General features: G+C 49.5%; 1 protein-coding gene across 3 annotated transcripts in view; it reads left to right on the forward strand.

The window, feature by feature from the left end:
• The first annotated feature begins 1,843 nt into the window (after positions 1-1,843).
• Positions 1,844-13,694, forward strand: part of LOC135294664 (galactosylgalactosylxylosylprotein 3-beta-glucuronosyltransferase 1-like) — a 28,113-nt gene continuing 16,262 nt past the window's right edge. For 2 of the 3 annotated variants that reach the window (XM_064410247.1, XM_064410248.1), the window contains exon 1: positions 1,920-2,076. The gene's annotated coding sequence lies outside the window, so the exon portion shown is untranslated. Of the gene's footprint in view, positions 2,077-13,694 lie in introns of all 3 variants that reach the window. The other variant, XM_064410249.1, reaches the window with a different exon arrangement.

Raw genomic sequence — 13,694 nt, forward strand, 5'->3', positions numbered from 1 at the left:
CAATGCCTCCCAGGCATAGGCAATCAATTTCTTTGGTACGGATTTTCCTAAAATCAAGGTGCTGCAGAGCTGGAACAACCCAGCTAACTCATTCCTGGAGCAGGAAAATGCTTCTGCCAGTAGTGCAAGAGGAATTCAGGCTTCTGCTGAGCCATCTGTGGGGAAGCATCTCGCCATTTCCTGACACCCACATGCTGGCTTTCATCCACAAGCACAGAGAACCCTTCTGGTCTGACCATGCAACATGGCTCCAACACTGAGGATGGCTGGATGGATGGATGGATGGATGGATGGATGGATGGATGGATGGATGGATGGATGGATGGCTTCCTACCATTAAGGGCAGCCTAGGATGCCAGGGCAGAATAAGAGCAGCCTTTCATTCCCTGCTCTAGCGGGGGGAGAGGTGCAAAAGGACACAGCCAGTGGGTCTGCACAGCCATAAGCACAGTGGTGGTGAGCATGACCATAGTCCTTGTGGGTATTGAACTCAACTGCTTGGAATGTCCCCTTGACAAAGGGAGAAGCAGGTGAGCAAAGGCACTGGCACTGGCCTGCTGCTTTGCCTGTGTTGGGTTCGCATCTGTGTTCCACTTTGTAAATGTCATTTGGGCTGTAAAATGTCACTTGATATCTTTCTTTCCAAGGTGTTTTCAGAAATGTCTGCTCTAGAAAGAAATGTGGCCAAGACCTGCCAGCTATCCTGAGCAGACAGACTTCTCTTGTTCTCCAAGAGCACTTGCCAGCCAAGGATCTCAAAACATTTTTCCCTGCTTACTGCATCCCAAGGCAAGATCTTTGTTACCTGAAGCTAACATGATCAACAGGTCCCCACCTGAGCCTGGGACTGTGCTACTTTGTGTGCCTCGAGATTTGCTGAGAGCTGAAACCTCTTCGGGAGAAACTCCTGGAATATTGCAGTCACAACCCTCGGAAGGGTAAGGGAGGGATAGGTGTGTGCTGTGCAGCCCAGTGCAAGGAGAAGTCTCCTACAGCAGGGCTGAGGTGTGACAGCCCTCACTTCTGCCCTCTGTGCATCCAGCCCCAGCTGGGAGCCTGAAGGAAGAGCTGCTTGTCACATCCCCCTTCAAGCAGCATGGTGACTTTATTATGGCCGAGACGCAGCTCCTGAGGGAGGTAGGTAGGGGAAAACTGAAGCGGGCTGGTCTCCTAGTCCCATTTAACCTGTTCCGAGGCAGAGGCCCAGACGAGGCATTGGTTGTGGCTGTTCATGCGGCCAGAGCAAGGAATGGCCCAGCTGCTGTCGCAGTGGGAAGTGGTTGCACCGACATCACCATCATCCCACATCAGGGAAACTGAGGCACGCAGTAGCGATGCGCGCATCAAGCTGCAACTGGGGCACCAAATTCCAGAAGCACTGCGGCCGCTGGGCTCGGGCTGTGACTCCCAGGTTGCCTTACAGCCAGCCAACCCGCACGGGCTGTAGCCACCGCAGGTGGCTCTTTCCTGAAGCAGCCGGAGCGGGAAATCACCCCAGTACCGGTCAGAAGCAAAGAGAGATCCTCGGCACGGGCAGAAAAATCCCGCCCCTCGCCTCCGGCGGGAAGAGCAGCGGCCGGCCGGGGCAGGGCACCCTTCCCCTTGGAGGGCGGCCGGCCCGGCTGCGGGGGCAGCGCTGCGGCCGTGCCCGGCCCCGCTCCCGTTCCCCTTTTCCCGGGTCGCCTCCTCGCCGCTCCTTCCCCCCTCGCTGGCTCCGCGCTCGCCCCTTCCCCGCTTAAGGTGGCCCCGCGGGATGCGCGGCGCGCAGGAGCCGCTGCGGGCGGCCCTCGGCGCTCCCCCACCCCCGGCACGGGGTGGCCTTAAATCGGCTCCGCGCCGCGCGTAGCCGCATCGCCGGCGCCGTCTGAAGGCGGGCGCCGCCATCCGCCGGCAGCGCCGACGGGCCGGTCCCGGTGCCGGTGCCGGTGCCGCTCCCGGTGCCGGTGCCGTTCCCAGGGCGCAGGCAGGACACGCCTCCGCCCGGCGGCGGGCCATGCTCCCCCGGCAGCCCCCGGCGCGCTGCCGCCCCGCGCCCGGCGCCCCGGCGTCTCCGCCGTGACCGGCCCTTCTCGCCAGGTAAGCGGGAGACCCCGCTCGGGCACCGGGGCTTTGGGGGTGGGAGCGGCGCCGGGGATGCAGCGGTGACCTTGCGGTCCCCCGGCGCCTGGCGCTGGAGGGGTGCCGTGCCCCGCGACCGGCGGCTGTATCCCCGAACTTCATCCCTGCTCGGTGCCAGAACCGGTTCCGCGCTTGACGGGGAGCGCCTGTCCTTGCATCCCCCCGCACCTTGGTCCGGACACCTTCCAGGGGAGCGACATCCCAATCCCAGGCTGGAATTTTCCAGCTGTGGGGAGATGCCTTCATTCCTGGTGTGTGTAAACCCGGGAATCTCGCCGCCGGCATCTCCGAGCAAGGGTACCCAAACGCCGGTCCCGGGCACGCCGCTGCTCCCGGAGAGCTTTTATTGCGCCTCTTGGTGACAAACACCGGAGAAGCCAAACTATAGAAGGGCGACAAGGGGGTTTGTGTACAGGCACAGGTAGCCTCGCTGGGAACTGACCCCAGGCGGGCGTCCCAGAGAGAGGCTCTGGAAACGTGGATTGGGAGAGGGCAAGAGTAGGAGGTTTGGGGAAGAGTTCTGCCCGGTTCTGCTCCTGCCTCAGACACGGGCGTCTGCCGAGGGATGCAGTTGCTGATTTTCTGGAGCAGCTTGGGGTGGATCTTGCTAGGCGAGTTGGAAAGTAGTTTTTTTTTGGCCTCCCGCTCCAGCCACTGACCCATCCAGCCTCGGGCCAGGGAAGAAGAGGGAGAGGCTCGCAGCTAATGCATGACAGAGAGAAACCCCTCAAGGTGCTGCAAATCTGAAGAGAAGCAGCCAGTTCCTCAGTAACTCCTTAGGGAAAGCTGCCAAGGGGCAATTTCTGTGCAGCTGGAGAGATGGGGTGTTGGAATCAGCAGGGCAGCACCAAGCATCACCATAGCAGAGCAATAATGACAAGCTATAAATACCTGTCCGATAACTTGAAGTCCACCCAGCTCAGCAAGTGAGTGGGGGAGAGTGAGCGATGCAGCCACTGCAGGTGCTTCCAGCTCATTTTTTGGACCCAGAGGAGGCTTCCTTGTGCAAAGCACATATGCAGAGAGTGCAGCAAGGTACAGCCGTTTTACACATGAGTCTGATCACCCACTTCTGCTTGGGATTAAATCTCATCAGGTGCAAAAAGGGAAAAATGGGTGGCAAGGTTCACACCTTGTACCTCTGGACAGCCAGCAGAAGTACCAGGCATTGTCCTCACTAGCCTCAGACAGACTAGGAACAGGGGCCATAGAGCACTTCCACAAGCTGGGAGATAGGTGCACAGAGACAGCAGGATAGGAACCTCACAGAAGGGAGGCCATCAATATTCTAAAAAGTGATTCCTCAGTAGGAGATTATGGGGACCTCTGTCTCGGGAAATAGAGAGGGTTACAGGGCAGGAGGAGGCCACTGGCAGAGCTGTATCACAGCCTGTGTCACATCTGTTTGCAGCCGTGCACACTGCCAATCCCCTTTTCTCCGTGTCCTGGAGCAGGATGTGGGGGCTCCATCACCTTTGCTTGGTGCCTGCTCCATGGTTTCCTGGAATCTCTCTGTTGGCAGGCACAGCAGGGATACAGTGCTGGTAGCTGAGTGCATGCTGTGCCTGCCCAGTGTGAGGCCAGGAGCTCCGTGACTGTGATTCCTGCCCTCCCTCCCCCCATCCCTCCCAGGAGTGACTTTGGTGTTGCTTTCAGGGCACTTCACTCTGCATTGAATTAAGGCTCCGCAGAGCAGTTAAGGTACAGAGGTAGATGTGCAGCTAACACATCATATTGGGTGTTTCAGAAATCTGGTGAGACCAAGTTAAAGCTCTTCTTTGGCATTTTGAATGCAATAACAATAATAGCAGTAATGACAATAATAGTAATAATAATTATAATAATAGTGAAATCATCTAGGCAACCTTGCAATCCCAAAGCAATTCAACCAGCTGACACAGAGCACAGCTGAGATGCAGCCACCTTTGCAACAAAGGGCCTCAGCCTGGCTTGCAAGACACTTGAACAGCCATGGGATAGAAAACAAAGCAGTTGGGCTGAGGACACTTGCTCCCACGACAAGGGTTTTAATGAGGGGAGCTCCCGCACCTTTGGGCTTTGTTACAGTGTCATCTGGGAAGACTGTTGCCTAGGGAGCTGTACAGAGCTATACAGCAGCTAAATGTACGCAAGAGAGAAAACACTTCCACAATATACAGCCCTTAAATTCATATTCTTTCCATGGCTTCGGAATATTTTGGTGCCCAGTGCCTGTGTTCTCTAATGACCTCTTCCCTGCAGAGTGTGCAAGGTTGTACTGGACAGCTCAAGGCTGTGTTTTCCTTTCTTCTTGCCTATGAAGCACTGGTAAAGGTGCTTTTTGGCAGGAAACTTTCCCCTGCTTCAGCAGCAGGCCAGGAGATGTCCTTAGTGTCCGAGACCAAAGTTGTACCTAGCAGGCAGCTTGCTGGCAGGAGCCTGCATTGGATTGTCTCCAGCTGTACCCCTGGATGGCTTTCCTACCCTCCTCACCACGGTAATCACCTGCCAATGGCAGTGCTCTACACATCCCTGTGTTTCTCAGTGCCCCTCTCTCCCAGGGTGCTGGTGCACAGTCACCTCCTGCTTTCCTCCAGTGCCTCAGGAGGCAAAGTTCCACCTCCAAACATAAGAAGCCACCCCACGACTCCATCCACCTCCTGGAACTACTTCCAAGGCCTCTTATTCCTCGTCTTGAGCACTTTTGATGGTCTTTCCTGTTCACAATACTTGGGAGCAATAAAGACGTGTGTTGCAAGCCTTCATATGTATGCCTACAAGGGATGAGATATTTGATAGGCTTCAAAGATGCCCTTTACTGAGCATGCAAAATTGCTCTGAGAAAGCTCTGCAATTATTCTGCAGGATGTACACAGGAAAGATGATATCTGTCCCTTTCCTCCTTGTATCTAATTGTTCCTAATAAAAGAAGAAACCTAAAAAGGAGGTAATAAGCCAGACTGGAATCTGGGTCCCACACACCTCCAGGGCCCTGGAGGAGTCTAAAATCACTCTGCCCTTTTTGCTCCTGGCCTTTCTACCTAATAATAAGCATTACGCTTTTCTGCACCGCTTCCCATCCCAAGATCTCCAAGCACTCTGCATGTGTGATTAAGAGCACTCCCTGCCCACATACAGAGCTGTTTGTCAGGATGACTACCCCCTCTTTACAAGGGAGACACGGCAGCTCATCGCGTCAGAGCTGAGACAGCCCCAGATCATCTGTCTCACAGGCGAGAGGCCCCTGCATCTCTGCGAAGCACTTGCTGCGAAGCAGCTCAGCCTAACAGGACTGCCATTTAAAACCTACCAGTACCACAAAAGACTAATAAATGCAGGGCATGGACGAGACCTGGGGCTGTCAGCACCCTTATCTCCAGTGCACACATGACTGCCTAAGACCAGTTCTTCGAAAGGGACACTGGTCGGACCCCACTGATTCCTCCAGGCTGGGGTACATCTCCAAACCACTCCTCAACCCGTGGTCAGCACACTTATGAAAATTTGGTCCTTTAACCTTTCATGCTGTTCTAGGCTGTGCAGGCTCATAATTAAGGGTTTGAAGTTTGTTCTAGCTTGCTGTCATGTGGCATTAGTGCTCCCAAAGTCCTTCCCTTAAAGCTCAAATTTATCTACTTTGCCAATGTTCCCAAGAGTTTGATCAGCTACCTTGCTGGCCTCCTCCACCACACAGTGTGGGGGGCTGTCTGACATCTTTCTGCCTGAGATGAAAACACTGCACTCTGCAAATTCCTGGGATTTATAAAACGTGATCTGAGTTTCCTCATGAGACACAGCTTCCCGGGTCTGAGACACAGAAATGGGATCCACAGCTCCAGCAAAGGGACCTTTAGATTTTGTTTGCTGCTCATCCATACTTGATCAGGTAATCCTACTAATCCCTGGCTCACACAGAGAGATTCCTTAAAACGGGGTTAGTTAGCTCAGGAAGACACATGAGGAGGGACATTGGGGTGAAAAACAAAGCAATCAACAACACAGAAGAGGGAGAATGAATGCTTCTCTACAGAGCTTTTCTCAGTAGAGGAACTGGACTGCATTCAGGAAAACATGAAAGGTAGCAATTTGATGATAAAAGTATTTTCCCATGCTGTGCATTGTGACATAAGGAACTCTGTGCTACAAGGTGCTGCTGTTGCTGAGTGTAGGATTCAGGAAGAGTAGAAATTGTGATGGATAGTAGGTTGTTCATCACTAGACAGGGCAGTCCACTTGAAAGATATTTAAATCTTCAGGGTTGAACCTCTCACATGCTCTAGCATAGGATTTTTTATGCCTTCCAAAACCCCCGACACTGATCAATGTAAGACGAAGGACAAAAGGACACAGACGTGTTTAAGTGAAGATCACTAGGGCATATTTCCGTTTCCAGGCAGAAGTAAAAAAAAATGTATTTTCCAGCCTGTGTGCTGACACTTAGTTCTTGTAGGCTTGGGTTTTGTGAGCTGGAGCAGGTTCAGCTTAACTTCTGCTGAGATTTGAGCTCGTCCAGTGGTGCTTACACTGCCACTTCTCCTGCCCATGTTGTGGATTTTAGCAGACTGCCAGCGTCCTGGCAACTTTATGTGGTGCTGGTCTATGAATAATGCTGCATTGCAAAAGGAAATGGTTTTCTTTGGATGTTCCCTCTTGTCAATGAGAGCAAGGGCATTTATTCCCAGTACAGCCAACCTCTAGCCAAGCAAAGTGCTGGGATTACTTGGAGCTGAACAGGGTTAGCAGTCGGGCAGTCTCAGCTCTGGATAAAAGATTTTAGAGCAGTAGTGTTGTCTCGTTCTGTAAGTTCACGGTGGGTCTGTGTGTGGGAGTACAGGGCACATGGGAACTGTGATTTGCTAAGCAAAGCAGGATTGCTCCTCGGCAATCCTTGTGTGGGAGAACTGGGAGGAAAAGCCAAGGGCCAGGCAGGCAGCAGTAACTTGCAGACCCTTCCTCCCCTGAGGTGACGCTCCCCTGGGACGTTGCAGGACAGCCTGGCTTCCAAAGACATTGTCCTTAAGGGCAGGGTTTTAGCAAGGTCCTCTGCTCTCAAAAATCTCCCAGTGCCTCTTGATAGAAACAGCACAGTTGATCCTTGCCTGGCAGGAGTTGCTGGCTCCTCTCCCCTTTCATGCCCCAGTTGTTAAAGTAGGATAATTAACATTCATCTTGCCCTGACCCTCCCTCATTCTGAAAGCTAAAAACAGCTGTAAAGGGGTGTTTCAACTATGACTGGCAGATTTAATTTATTTTTATGTTTATATCCATAGCTATGAGTTAGGCAACAGTGCTAGGCATCATGAAAGCCCTGACTGTGACCACAGCAATGGGACTGACATTCATTGGGGTGATACTGCACAAAGTGCCACTTCAGAGACCAGTGCTGGGTGAGCCTGGGTGGCAGCAGGGGATCTTGTCCTCTCTGCCATGCTGGGCTGCCTTCCTCACTGGTCCAGCCATTGTGTTCATTGTGTCTCCCCTCCACTTTCTCCAGCACAAATGCCAGGGTGATCTTAACTTTCTCCCTGCTGATCCCTCATCTCCTGGATCCTTCTCTTCCAAGGCCCTTCCCCCAGCTCAGATCCACACAAAGGTGAAAAGGAAGGAGGAGACGATGACTTTCCTCTATCTGCCAGCTTCTCTCTCCACCTCTGACGTGAATGAGGCCCTTCATGGTTTTCTCTTGAGCAAACACAGATGCTTTTGTTTTATGGGCTTGTGGGATGGGATGGAATTAATAAATCAGAGCGCCAGTGCTGTGCCGCCACATTCCTGCAATTTTAAGGCAAGATCACACACAAAAAAGGGGCAGAAACAAAATAGGCAATCTCTTCAGAGAGCACTCAGATGATTTGACTGTGCCTCCTGCTTGCTGTCCCACTTGATCTCCTGCTCCCTCACCCTTGTTCATTCCTCCTTCTCCTTTCTCCGACTTTCGCATTCCCATTAACCTCATTCCTTCTGTTCCCTTTCCTTCCTTTCAGTCACACCTTAGTTTCTCACCTACACCTATTTTTCTTCTCTTGTCTTCCTTTCATTTATGTTTCCTTTACCCTTACCCCACACTAAGGTGTGACTGCAGCTTGTACATCCAGGTATGAAGTTCAATGCCCTGCATGTAAGCCGAAGAATCAGGAATGCCTCAGCTTTTTCACTGTGGAATGAAATGTCTGCTCTTACACCTGCTTCCTCCACCCCACTTCTGTTTTTCCTCCTAAGAATGTTGCTGCCTGAGAGATTCAGTGAATGACTCTGAGAATAAAACACAAAGTATTACTGTTCTCCTCTCAGACGCGGTATTTAACAGTGTTCCTTCGAGCAAAATTAGATCCTGCCCCAGAACTGGCAGACCCTTTCCTTCCTTGAAGGATAACCAGAAATGCTTTGCCTAAAATTAATTCTTTTGAGCCAAATGACAAGTTTTGACATCTGTGCTTGGCTACCACCAGGTGGTAAGGAGCTAGGAGAAGATCTTTTTTCTCCCCTGTAATTAGCAACTGTATGTGGGGCTTCAGGAGGACAAAGTGAGCCGTGTGGTTAGTACAAACTACCAGCAAGGGGCTGAGACAGTTTTATTCACTGCACTGGTTGTTTTTTCTCTAATGAGCTTAGGCACTTGAAAGTCATTTCCCCAGAGTGCTTATACATTGTTGTGCTTATCTTACCTGTGGGGGAACTGAGGCACTGAAGCAGGTGAAATGATTTGCCCAGATCCACATACTGACGCATAGTTGAAGCCAGAAAAAGAACCAAGAAATCTTGTTTCACAGTTGACTGCTTTATCCTCTGGCCTCAGAGGAGGCCAGCAAAGACCTTTATCTTGTTTAGATGAGTGGATAGTCATTCCAAGAGGGCGCTGGGGCAAGGATATCTTTCTGTACTAATACGTGTCTTAATGAGTCCTGTTGCTAAGCGGCTTCTATGATAGATCATGCATCTTCTTCACTAAGCATTGAAATAATTTTTTAATCATTAAAGCTAATACAGAATCCTCAGAAACATCCAAATCTCACAGCAGGGGCTGAAATTAGCAAGCAAACAGAAACCAAATCCTGATTATCCCTGTGCACCTCTACAAAGCCCACAAGCAGCGTCTGCTGAAGTCAAACACGAGCCTGGCTGAGCTATATCTCAGGGCTGGGCTGGGCAATCAGAGGCAAGCTGGCAAATCCTGCTGCTCCATGGTCCACAGCAAGTTTTTTCCTCCCTGAGACATGTGTGCCAGCTCCTCGTCTCCATGGAGCAATAGAAAAGGAGGTAGGAGTGTTAATCGTTGACCCCAGATAGCTGAGGCATCCCCTGGCAGATCTTTAGGAAGGAGAAATTATTTGCATTTTGTCAAGTGTTATTAAGTGGCAGATCTCAGCCTGGCCAAGATTATTCCCCCAGCCTATTCTTGTTTTCTTTTTGCCCTTGGAACCACCTCCTCCATCCTACTCCCACCAACCTCTTACATTTTCTGTTTTGTGAGCAATTAGTTATTTCAGGTGTTCTCTCCAGTCAAGTCCCCTGCTCTGCCTTAACTCATATGTCTGCTCTCCAGCATGGGATACCAGCACCTCTTGAACTGTAGCTGCCCACAGGCTTCTCCATAACTCCTCCAGTAATCCCAGTGTGTTTCCCATTCTGGTTAGCAGCTCTCATACTGTTTCCTATTTTCCTCAAACCTCAGCAGCATGTCAGGCAATTATAACAGGAGGCTTTTTTTACAGCCAAAGTGAGGTTTCTAACTTCTGTGTTGGAATAAGACTCTTGGAGCATTAAGGAAAACACAATAAATCTCTTATTACTTGATATGCATCAGCAGTTCCATTAAAAGGGAACAGGGCCATTACAAAGTCACAGGACACCAATAAGCATTTTGCTAAGATCATCACTGCTGCCTTCTGTGTGGACTTTTAGGGGTGAATATAGTTTACCCAAAAGCATTCTTTGGGAAAGTATAATTTAAAATTGCTCTTGCCACCTCTAAGAGCTTCTCTTGTCACCCTTTTGAGAATAAATCCAAGACTATTCTTGTATTATGACCAGTCTCCCCACTTGTGCTCCTAGTCATGTCAGTCTGCTAGACAAACTGTACACTTCTTCCCACCTAGCAGCTCTTCTGGAGGTGCTGCAGAGGATGCTTGTGGCTTTTGTCAACAGCAGTTCCTGTTCAGTGGTAGATAAGCTGCCATCTCAGCAAGTTTTATTCACAGTCCATCAAGCCATGCCAAGCCAAGCCACACTTGGATTGTAATTCTCTTGCAAACCAAGTCCTGGAACTGTTAAACACTGGTGCAAAATAGTCACTAGGCAAGATTTCTGCTCTTGTGTACTCCCTTCTGCACTGCACTTACCAGACTGATAAAATCTGATACCAAGTAATTCTTTCCTAACTCAAACAGGGGTCCTAACCTGAGCACCAGAACAAACACAAATGGCCTAGAAATTAGTATACAGCAGCAGAAGCAAAAATCCAGTTTCTTCCTTCCCAAGCAGTTGTTGGATGTTTCCTCTACCTAGAAGCTGTTGCTGGCCCTTCAGGGGTATTTTTTGCGGAGCTGGTGACAGATGGAGGTAGTTCATATGTGCATGTGTGAAGCTAGAAATACCTAACTTGGCTTGTTGACCTCCACAAACATCCTCATAACCAGAGAGAACTCTCCCTCTGTGAGCACAAGGAGGGAGCCAGATTCATCCCCAGAATCAGGAGAGATTCATATCCACCTCTCAGACTTACAGCAGCAGCCCATTTCTGGTTTTAACAAGAAACCACTCTTTGTCTGCCCTGATCTTCCAGGCCAACTTGCTCTGCCTTGGAAGCTCCAAGGGCTCTCAAACTGCAGAGAAGGGTTCAAAAAAAGCCTAGTTCATCTTCCCTCTCCAGCCAGAAGTATCTATTCATCAGTTATTCCATCCAAGGCCAAGTAGCAGCCCATGAATGTGGAAGCAAGGTAGGCAGGACAGCACTGCCCAGCACACCCTGAGTGCAGAGGTGTAAGAGCTGGGGGGACACATCTCCCAGGGTTATTGTGATTGTATTTGCACAAAGATGATGCTCCAATTTCAGGAAACAGATCGAGCAGACAGCTCCCCAGCCTGGGGGAGGATCAAACCCCTTTTGCATCCAGGCCTAGGGCAGCCTGAAGCACACAATTTCACAGATAGACCGATGAGTACAATACTGCACAGGCTGACCTCCCTCCCAAGGGAAGGTTTATAAACGCCACATGCAGACCAGGCTGCTTTCATGTGCAATTAAGGAGCATGGCAGAGAGCAATCCCTATACAAGCAAGCCCTATGGCAAGCTCCATGCACTCTAAGAGAGAGAGCAGTTTGTTTCTCATGCTGTGAGCTTGTCTGCCCTCAATTCCCTCACTGCCTTCCCTGCCTTCCCAACAGACTCTTCCATTTTAACTGTGCAAGACATAGAAAAACAGAAACCAAAACCCACATCCTTTTTTTCTGGTAGTCTTAGATTGTTGTAAGAAAGGGGCATCTGACTTTTGCTACTCCTCAGCTCCATCTGTTCACCCAAATGCATCCACTGGTTACTTTTTCTACAAAATAAAACTTGTTCTACTCATGATGCAGGGATATATGCTAGCAGCTGCTACCAGTGCCCAAGTTAGATATTGCTCCCCTGGCATTCCCAGAAGGTGGGAATTGCATATGGGTCTCTTGATCTCAAACACCTTGGCACATTATTTGAATGTGGCCTGCCTGTAGTCCAGAGTCAACAGCTTCCCTGCTAGGACAGGGAAGGACAGCAGGACAGTCCTAGCAGGGCACTGACCATCAGCTTCCTGCCCCTTCTTTCTTTTGCTCTCTTCTTCCCTTTTTATTTCACAAGCAGAAGGCAGAAAAATAAACACTGTCTGCTGACTTTAATTTTCATTCTAGTGCTTCTTTTAATCAAGCCCAAGCTATACAGATCAGCTGTGGCATTTAAGGTACAAATCAAGCAGCGGACCATAACGTATATCAATTGCAAAAGACAATTCTCTAGGTGCCAATTTATCCATTCTGCGTTTGTTTCTAAAAGTGTCTGCATGACACTTGGATGCTACACAGCAAGTGGCAAATATAATGAGTGCTGATGATTTATTTGGAGGAAGAAATCAGAATTAGCATTTTGGACTGTCTAAACCAGTTACAAAGTGAGTGTATTTCACACAGCTCAGAGAGTTGCAACAGCAAAAATGTCCATCAAAGACACCAAAGTGGTGTTTCTCCTCTCTGTGATCTCACACAACTAACACCTGCATGATGTGGCATCAGTGCTGTCCAGTGTCCTCTCTGTCTTAATCTATATGGAGCAGCCACCCACAAGAACATTCCACACGAAGTTGCTGTTTGCACGATGCTTTTATTGATCACATAATTCAGCCAACATTCCCAGATAAAAACTCAGGGGAATTCTTGCCTTTACACTGCATTCATTCTCTGCCCACAGTTCTCTCCGTACAATAACAGATCAGGGCTCTGATTCTTCAGGGGGCCAGCACACACATGTAACCATTAAAATGCCAGTGTTTTCACAGATTTTGGGAAGATAGTAGACATATTTAGCTACACTGGTGTTTTAAATGACATAACTGCTGCCCCACTCATTTGCACTGTGATTCCAGCCAGAGCAGTTTCTCCTTTGCTTTCTTTTGCCCTCCCTAGGAGTAACGGGGAAGTCCAGCAGGGAAGAGCATTTCAACATCGCCTTTGAAAGCAGGAGGAAAACAAGCTGTCTAAATCAATCAAGAGTGTGCATTAGTGATAGCTTGTTCCTCTGGAGGTCTGCATTTGATGTCATATTGACACACAGCTGAGATCAAAGCCTGTCTCTGTATCCTGGCTGCTATCAGAGGAACAGCATTGGCCTTTGGGCCCCATATCTTTACAAGGAGCCCATGATCAATGTGATTTTTCTTTTCCCCTCCATAACAAGCACCTGTAAAATGCAGTTATCCATCAAATAATGCCTAATGCCTTTTTCTCTGAAAAAGTAATTCTTCTCCATTTTTGAAAATGTTCTGGAAGGCAATACTATGGGTTTTTCCTTTCTGCTTTTGTAAAAAAGCTGTAAAATGACAGCTCCCACTCCTGCTGAACAGGCATCAGCTGTTAACTCAGTAGGGAAAGCTCTGAATGAGATATACAGAAACTTTGGAACAATCCACTATTGTTTTTACTTCCTTAGAATTATTTTGCCTCCTTGGGGGAAAAAAAAAAAAAAGCTTTTTTTTTTTGGCCTTTTTATTTTTTTGGCTAATGCAGATATTGGGCTGATTCATGCTGATACGTTTGGAATTATTATTCTGTAATAGTCATCAGCATCTATAAAGGACCTCAGTTCTGCCAGAGCTCAGCAGCAGGGAAGAGGAGCTGACGTCTGAATAAGCCCCTGAGTTCCCTTTCAAGACAGGATAACTCCAAGCTTAGAGGTCTTTCAGGAGAGAGCAAGCTTTCTCAGGAGACATCTGGTACCCCCTGCATCTCTTCGGGCCTGAGCTGCTAATCTTTCTCCGGGTATTTCTGGCACCCCTGGATTATGGCTCTGCAGTGCAGGGAAATTGTGCTGGGGCAGAGGGCTGTGTCCCTCTGAGTCACAGCCCACCTT

This window comes from Passer domesticus, chromosome 2 (genome assembly GCF_036417665.1).
Source record: "Passer domesticus isolate bPasDom1 chromosome 2, bPasDom1.hap1, whole genome shotgun sequence".
Taxonomy (NCBI): Eukaryota; Metazoa; Chordata; class Aves; order Passeriformes; family Passeridae; genus Passer; species Passer domesticus.